The sequence below is a fragment of the Cupressus sempervirens genome, chromosome 7, assembly GCF_028749045.1.
Source record: "Cupressus sempervirens isolate cs-2001-9-10 chromosome 7, ASM2874904v1, whole genome shotgun sequence".
NCBI lineage: Eukaryota > Viridiplantae > Streptophyta > Pinopsida > Cupressales > Cupressaceae > Cupressus > Cupressus sempervirens.
The window spans coordinates 826,063,323-826,070,762 of NC_143124.1; the positions used below are offsets into that span (position 1 = coordinate 826,063,323).

The following is a 7,440-nucleotide window of genomic DNA, read 5'->3' on the forward strand; positions in this document are numbered from 1 at the left end:
AATCCACTTTTAGAGGAGAACTTTGAGCTTTTAGATTTAATTGAGCTGGGTATAAATGATGATGAATTGTCATACTGTTGTGATAAATAAAATTATTCTTTTTCTAAGTTTGATAGTGAAAATGATGATTATGTTGCATCTCGTGATATGAATAACAAGGTATTTGATGAAGGTGTTATTGAAAATCAGTGTACACCTTGTAATGAATTTTATGATGGACACTCTAATGCAAAGACTAATCTATTTTCTTATTGTGAAGAACCATTTGAAGATTATAGATTAGTTTTAGATTCTAACATTGATGACATTTGTGAGTACAAATCAAAGTGTTCATTTGAGTACAATCTGGCTATGCACAAGGATACACAATTTGAAGGTATGTGTGATTCTTTTCCCCAAGTTAAGTATGGAGCTTTCATATTCAAAGTTGATAGCACACATGGTTCATTAAATGAAGGAAATTTTTAGTTGATTTTGGTATTCATAAGCATGCTGGTGTTCTTTTCATAGTGAGCAAGAGGTTGAAGTTATGCCAAGTTTTTACATGCACTATGAAAGTGATGGTGATGATTTTGTTTTTCTATTTGAAGAAATTCAAGATGGTAATCTGATTGGTGAAACCAATGAGAAAGATAATTTCAGTTTACCTCATGGAAGTCTCAATGAAAATTAGGTGTATGACAAAGGTAAGGAGTTTTAAAAACATTCTGGTGGCCCAAGGCCATCATTTGCACATAATAGGAGTAGTTATTTCTTGCTTTCAATAAAGTTGTGCAAGAGAAGTTTTTTGCTGTCAGGTGTGTGGTATGCTTCTTCCAGATATATGAATCCTTAACATGCCCAAAAGGGACATGCATCTCTAGATAGAGTCACTGTTGGTGCTCAAAATTGTAACCCTAATTTTGAGTACCATTGAAGGAATTAAGCCCTATAAGCACTCTTTAATGCATATGTACCTAGCTGTACTTTTGAGCCCTATGAGGTGTTTAATACTTCTAGCACCCTACATTTAGTATTCTTATATGTTTCATGAAGTTAAATTATTGTTTTGAGTCATTTTTTGAAGTCCTATTTTGAGTAATTGTCAATTCTGCATTTTCACCTAGGTGTCAAATAGTGACAGGAGGTTGTGTTTGCAACTGAATATCTTGCACCCAGTAATTTTTCATGACTCGCCACTTTGGGATTTTTTAGTGTCCATACCTAAGATCCAAATTTTCATATTTTGAGTCATTTAAAGTCCTTTTGACTAGGTTTTGAATCCCTCAAAGTTGGTCATTTACTGATGTCATGCTGATGTGAATTGTTGTAAATTCTAGGAAGCCCTATTTGACTTGTTATAACTTTGACCCAATTGACCAAAATGATGAAATTCCTTTTGTTTTTCATTTTAGAGGTCAAAAAAATGTTATTTTTCAATTTTGAGATTATGATGAATCCGTCTGATTAGTTTTCAAATGTGATTCCAAATGCAATTTCTAACTTTTTACTGGTGTCAAGAAATGTAGATTGGTTGGTACCCCTGTTCAGGATGTTATAACTTGAAATCTATGATAGGTGAAATCAAATGGATTATACCACTATGTTCTACTTTGAAAATACTTCAAGTTTTCTAATTTTCAAGTCTTGATGAATCCATCTGAAAACTTTTCTAAGTCAATTTCATTTGCAAAAATCACCTTTTTGACAATGTTTCTAGTCTGCAAAGTTTGAGTAGCCTACTTTGACTGCTCGCAAAATTTGCCCAATTATTTTTCATGAGCCCAAATCATAGCTTCATACTCTCCTCATGAAATTGAACCAATTCCGCAATTTTCATGCCCCCAAGTGTCTGTTTACCCAATTTTCAAAGCCAAATTCGAACGAGTTTTATGGTTTTCTGACAAGTTTACTTGCAGGTAATTCTGAGAGGGCAACTTTGATAGTCAATATATTTTGACTCAAAAATTTTCATGAGATGAGATTTGAAAGGGTAAGAGTATGTGGGATAAAGAATCAGTGTGTCTAATTTCAAAGATTGGTCAAGTCTTTGGATCACTTTTTAAAGCCAGCCGACAGGCCCTGTTAGCTAAAAATCACAGTTTGCAAATTAATGATAAAATATGATAGAGTAGTGATTGAATTTGTTTCAAATCAGTGCTAGAGGGTGAATGAGTCATTTTTTCAGTTTAGTTGTTCGAAAACAATGTTTTTTTTAGCCAAACCCACTTTGGGGCTCGACTAAAGTCATCATACTGATAGGATTGGATGTGTTTGAATAAATCATAATGCTCTTGATTATATAAGAAAATTAGAAATGATTCACCTATTTCCATTTAGGATTCTAAGACAACTTTAGGATGAATGGGATACCAAGCTAGAGCATAAATTAGTTGGATGTATGTCTGGGGGTTTAGCTTCCATAGTGGTGGATTTCTTATGTAATGTTGTATCTATAGTTGGCAAGAATTTATTCAAGTATCTGGATGAACTACATTGCCTTCTCTCTACTTTTAGTTCAAGGCCAGATCTTGCACCTCCACATTTTAGCCCTCTTGCGATCTGTGTCTTGCAAAAGTGTCTTCGAGTTATTGAGTCAAGTTCCAAAAGCCAAAAGCTTGCCCCACCAGACAATGATTTCATTCTATTTGGCCAGTGTGATGAACTTTCTTTTGCAGGCTTAGGCTAATTCAAGACAATGGTGCACTATGCTGATTATTACATTGAGGAGAAATTATCTTCTTAAGAAAGTCATGGCCCATTATGCACCTTGTAGTAGCATTAATTCTATACATGTTGTATGGAGTGAGGATGATATAATATCAAAAACTCTTCAGTTAGATCTCCAGAAGTCTATTTACTCAAAATCTTCAAGTAGTTGTAAACCCGAATTCACATCTGATCTCAATGATGGTGACAATCTTAGGAACAAATTCAAACCAATTGAGGGCTTATGAACTGATGATATTTTTTCTATTGATGACAATGTTATAACTCCATATCCCATCCTAGAGTTTTCATTCAGTGTGTGGCAAAGTGCTCTAGTGAGTATGGTGGGGTTTGTACCATGTATGGACTAGGTTGATGCCAGGAAGTCTGGTGCTCTATATTATAACTATGGTGGCTAGTGGTCTATTTGGTGGATGGGCACTTATAGCATGGTGCTTTCTAAAGCAGCCTTTTTTCATAAAAAAAATATTTAGAAATGTATACTCATCAAATTCCAGCATTAGTTCAAGAATATGTAAGTAGGGAAAGGAATTTTGAAGATATTGCAATGTCATTTCTTGTTGCAAATGCAATGGGGAGCTCCAATCTCTAGGTGCCTTCATCTAAATGCTATTTTTCACTTGCTTGCTATTTTCATTCAAAGTATAAGGTGTCCATAAAGCTAACCATGAAAAAGAGATAGCTGCAATTCAAGGAAAGGATTTAAAGGAAAGCGTAGGGGAAGGCCACGTGAGGAAGAGTAGTGGTAGGGGCATGGAATCTAAAATCATACAAGGAGATCCTTGCCAGTCAAAGACAAGTCCACATGCATTGAAAGGAGCCAATAAATAGAGGAAGCTGCCAGAGGAGTATTAAAGGAGCTTTATGTGGGTAATGTCAAAGCAGAATTACCTAATGCAGATTAACATGGGCATTGAAATTCAATTTGAATGGCCAATATCTTGCTAGAGGTGATCAAGATCGTAGGATTCATGTGTGGCCTGTGACTGAATCGAAATAGAAACAAGATGTATCTATAAAAAATTGAAAGAGCTTATTTCTAACAACTACATTAATGCCAATGGTTCAACATAGTAATGGAAGATGCCATGTTAAAAGGAAAGCATGCAATTCAAAGAGCAATCCATGCCACAAGAAGAGTTGCAAAAAACATGAAGGGCCACCTTCTAAATCAAACTCGTGATAGAGTAGACATAATGCATGACAGTAGAGGGAAAATGGTTGACAGGTTTAATCCCACATTATTTGTGAAGGATATATATGAACTGTTTAAATACAAAAGGGCTTAACATGTTATATGTCTTAAGAGACAGGCCTTTTAAAGGAAGTAATGGCATGCGGAGGGGCCCACTTGGCCAGCCAGCTGGAGATGACTAGAAAATAAATTTTGAATGAAGACACAAAGAGCAAGACTATGACATTAGCATGGAATCTCACTAGAAAACTTGAAAAATCTAGCAAGGCACTATGTTGCCACCGAAAAATGGCAAGGTTTTCTAGTAGTGCTATAGTGACCTGCCAAAAAACCATAGAAATTTGGCAAGAAGATTGTGGGTCCTGCTTGGACGCATACAACGAATCAAAAATTGACATGTGTCAAGTAGGTAGTGACTTAGAGGTGATGTGGTGGGTAGGTCTCATAGATGAACCAAATGGTGACATGTGGTGCATCTGACGGCTGTCACGATGTCGCCAAGGTGAAGATGGACAACTGTTAACAAAGCGACATGGTGACCCAATAAAAGGTTGACATGTGGTACTGATGTGGTAGCAAGGTAAACCATTCTAATAGTGACACGTGGTAGAGGCTCTAGATGTGACATGATTCTTGAGGTGCTAAAGTGGTTGTAGGTGACACATGTCACCCTGTCGCTATGTCATTAATGATGTGGTCAATGCTAACTAGGATAGTGACATAGTGACTGATGATGTCGCATGGTGACATGGTGTGCTAAAATGGTAGAATAAAAAAAAAATAGATGATGCCATGTGGTGCCTTGCTGGAGGGCTTTGGAAGCTATGCAAGAAAAGAACCAATCATGTGATGACATGTGGCACCTTGGTCAAACCAAGTTTGACCTAGATAGAAAATTGAGGGAAATTGTATAGTCAAAAAATTAATTTTTTAAATTTCTTGAATCATGTGCAGGTCAAAAATTTTTAAAATCAAATTTGGATTTATGATATAGTTTTAACTTTTAAAAAATTAAAATAATTGTGCAAATGCAATCTTGAACTCTAGAGGGAGCCTTTATTTTGAGAGGGTCATAATAGGGGTTATTTTTTATTGAAATGGACACTCCAATATATCATTAGAATCGGGAAGAGATGAAATTTCTGAATATGAAGTCAATTTTTGTACAATTGCTCATTGGTTCATGCTACAAGCAATTTATGTTTTCTGGGGCATTCTCAGTGGAATGCGCAGAATTTGTCATTAATCATTAGAATTGGTTAGAGGGTAGATGTAAAAGCTTGTTGAAGTCTAAATGTGGAGAAAAAAAATTTGAGAAGATTATATTGCATTCTAGAGGCCATTTAACTGAATTTTTTTCCTTTGCTTTGATTTGAGATCTAGCATCAAAAGCAGCTATGATTTTCATCAAAATATCTGAAATACTTTGTCCTTTTGGACACCAAAATGATCAAGGATTTGATATGTAGTTATAGAGAGAAGGTAGAGAGAGGATTTTTCAACGTCTTGGGAAAGAATTTTGAGGGGACACTTGTCATTTTTTGGTCAAATCTAGGATTTCTTTCCTCCTATATCACTTTCTTCTTCTCTTTTGTAAGGTGGTTGGCAGTTTTCTCTGTGATACCAATAGGGTTCTAGTTTTCACTGTGAAACCAAGGTTGTTGATATTTTTTATTTCTTTCTATTGAGATAAGCTCTAATAGTGAAGGCCACACATCCACTCTTGCGCAAATTTTCATTTCATTTTCATGCATTATTTCTAAGATAATGGTAATTTATGCTAGATCATGTGAGGTATCTTGAGTTGCATTTAGTATTACTAGTTTAATGTATTTGGTCTTTCCAAGGATAAATAAAAAAGGGAAATTATAATGAATTATCTAGGTTTTCATATTCTATCTCCTGATTTCATCATATGCTATTGACTTTGTAATTGAATGAATAGGGTTCATTTGATTTAAGGCAACTTGGATGATTTGTATGTCAGATCTATTATTTTTTTTTATTCAAGGAGTCAAGTAAATGCTTCAATGTTTTGATTGGGTTTCTGGGTCTATGGAGGGGATATTTCATAAGAATAGAATTTGGGGATTTCAGTTGAAAAACTTAATTGTAAGCCAATTAAGTTAGGTCATCCTACTAGTGATGACTCTATGTTGCAATGGATAATGCACTGATCATTAAATTATATGCAAGCTGATATGAAGTTTATTTGCACAAATCAATTTAATCAAATAAATGCAATATTTCATGTTTTGTAGTTGACCGAAAAGAATTAACCCTCTCTTAGCTTATGGATTCATAGGTTATGATTTGTAGCTAGCTCATTTCTATGTCATTTCATAAGTATTAGAAGATAAAAGGGGTTGCATCTATTGTTAATAGGTTCAAATTTATATTTTAATTATACTAGTACCAGATATCAGAACCTCAAGGTTAACTCACCTAGGTCTTGCAGAGCCTGAAGTGAAGAAGGAGTTATGTCTTATAGTTGGCCCAGGACTATAGTCGAGTGTAACTGTCATAGCAATTTGCTAGCCTTAGATGCATTGGTCTAGTTTCTTGGTTAATTTCAAAACTATTAAATCAGGAGCCAACACTATCCATAATAAAACCCACATAATCATATTCCCTATTGTGGAAAGGGTCCTATATATCACATGCCATTAGAAAAAAGAAGCCATATACACAATCCTCTACTCCATCACTTCCTAGAACCTTGTGTAATCCATACACTATACTTTTGAAATAGTGTTTGAATCTACTTAGTGGCAAGTGATCTTCCACTTTCTTTGGTATCTACCATACCTTTTTTAGATTGTAAGGGATGGGGGGTAGCATAACATTATTCAGATAATGAGTCTTATTTCTCCCAAATTTTCCCTACAAATCATCAATATCAATGGGCACATCCATCTGCCCCTCCAAACCAAAAGCTTCTATGAAAGAAATCTTGTCAAGTGTGCACAAAATACTCCCATTATGTCTATGGAATGACCTCATGACTAGATTATAGGATTTTATCAATGCCTTCAACAAGTCCACATCAACAAATACCTTTGGGAATATTAGTTTCACTATGTTCCTATTCCATGGGTTGCATACTAATACGTTCTCAGTCTATTTTGGTAAAAATAAATAAATAGATTAAAACCATCAACCTTAGGGCATTTTGCATCCCTGCACAAGCAGTAAGGGTCTTTGAAAACATGGTCATTTTTTGAAATTGCATTGGATGACCCTAGAAGTACCTTCAACCAGTCCTCTACATGCTTGTTTGGCTTCCAGACTCTGGTTTTCTTTTTAGACTTTACTAAACCCTTCTTCTTCTTCCCTTCTAGTGTGACCTCTACAACATCATCACCTTCTTCTTCAACCTCTACTTCCTCAGTAGGAATCTCTTCAACATCCATGTTAGCCATTTTTTTGCAAATCTATCTCAAACTCCTACAATAATGATACAGAGAGCACAAAGCTATGGATGCCTAGAGAATTTTTAGAATAGAAAACACAACCTCTTTGAAATGGAAAATACT

At 35.1% G+C, this 7,440-nt stretch overlaps 1 pseudogene; it reads left to right on the forward strand.

The window, feature by feature from the left end:
* Window positions 1-2,639: 2,639 nt before the first annotated feature.
* LOC149549943 (glycosylinositol phosphorylceramide mannosyl transferase 1 pseudogene) lies at window positions 2,640-3,301 on the forward strand (annotated as a pseudogene).
* The last annotated feature ends 4,139 nt before the right edge of the window (window positions 3,302-7,440 follow it).